The sequence below is a fragment of the Pongo pygmaeus genome, chromosome 4 (assembly GCF_028885625.2).
Source record: "Pongo pygmaeus isolate AG05252 chromosome 4, NHGRI_mPonPyg2-v2.0_pri, whole genome shotgun sequence".
NCBI lineage: Eukaryota > Metazoa > Chordata > Mammalia > Primates > Hominidae > Pongo > Pongo pygmaeus.
Window position 1 is genome coordinate 442,478 of NC_072377.2, and position 1,572 is coordinate 444,049.

Below are 1,572 nucleotides of genomic sequence, written 5' to 3' on the forward strand. Positions count from 1 at the left end.
CGCCACACATTCTCTTTTCCGGTTAAGGTTTTCTGACTACTGATCTAGCAGTGCCCAGGAACTGTTGTCAATCACAGAGTAAAAGTCTCCCCTCAGCCTGGAGGGCGCCCTCCTGGTCCCCTCCTGTGTGACATCCCCTCAGCCTGGAGGGCGCCATCCTGGTCCCCTCCTGTCTGACATCCCCTCAGCCTGAAGGGCGCCCTCCTGGTCCCCTCCTGACATCCCCTCAGCCTGGAGGGCGCCCTCCTGGTCCCCTCCTGTGTGACATCCCCTCAGCCTGGAGGGCGCCCTCCTGGTCCCCTCCTGTGTGACATCCCCTCAGCCTGGAGGGCGCCCTCCTGGTCCCCTCCTGTGTGACATCCCCTCAGCCTGGAGGGCGCCCTCCTGGTCCCCTCCTGTGTGACATCCCCTCAGCCTGGAGGGCGCCCTCCTGGTCCCCTCCTGTGTGACATCCCCTCAGCCTGGAGGGCGCCCTCCTGGTCCCCTCCTGTGTGACATCCCCTCAGCCTGGAGGGCGCCCTCCTGGTCCCCTCCTGTGTGACATCCCCTCAGCCTGGAGGGCGCCCTCCTGGTCCCCTCCTGTGTGACATCCCCTCAGCCTGGAGGGCGCCCTCCTGGTCCCCTCCTGTGTGACATCCCCTCAGCCTGGAGGGCGCCCTCCTGGTCCCCTCCTGTGTGACATCCCCTCAGCTTGGAGGGCGCCCTCCTGGTCCCCTCGTGTCTGACATCCCCTCAGCCTGGACGGCGCCCTCCTGGTCCCCTCGTGTCTGACATCCCCTCAGTCTGGAGGGCGCCCTCCTGGTCCCCTCCTGTTTGACATTCCCAGGGTTACTCCTTGGGTCCTTTGGGAGATGAGACACTCACCAGCTGCACCCAGCAAGCCCTGTCCCCACCCCCAGGTGAGCAGACCTCTGGCACCGGGTGGTGCTAGCCAAGTCAGCCATACCTGGTAGACGAGCGATGGCAGGAGTGTAAATTTTGGTAAAAGTAAATATGAAAGTGAATATTTACTTGGAGTACATTTCAAGACCCATGAATCATGCTTTTCCTGATGGAGAATCCTTTAAATTCTCTTTTCTAAAATGTACCCATCTCTCTACAGCATCTGCCTTCAATGGTAGCATCATTTTGCACGTTAATCTTTAATTTTTTTCCAAAGCTAATCAAGGCATTATCCCAGAGGCCGGGCGCAGTGGCTCACGCCTGTAATCCCAGCACTTTGGGAGGCCAAGGTGGGTGGATCATTTGAGATCAGGAGTTTGAGACCAGCCTGGCCAACATGGTGAAACCCCATCTCTACTAAAAATACAAAAATTAGCCAGGTGTGGTGGTGCACGCCTGTAATCCCAGCTACTTGGGAGGCTGAGGCAGAGCTGCTTGAACCCCGGAGGCGGAGGTTGCAGTGAGCCGAGATTTCACCACTGCACTCCAGCCTGGGCGATGGAGCGAGACTCCGTCTCAAAGGAAGGGGGGAATTACCCAGGATGAGCAGGGAGTCCTGGGTCCTGGTGCTCAGAGGGGCAGACCCCTGTGCTCTCTTAATTTACACAAAAGTATCGATTCGGTTGAGTG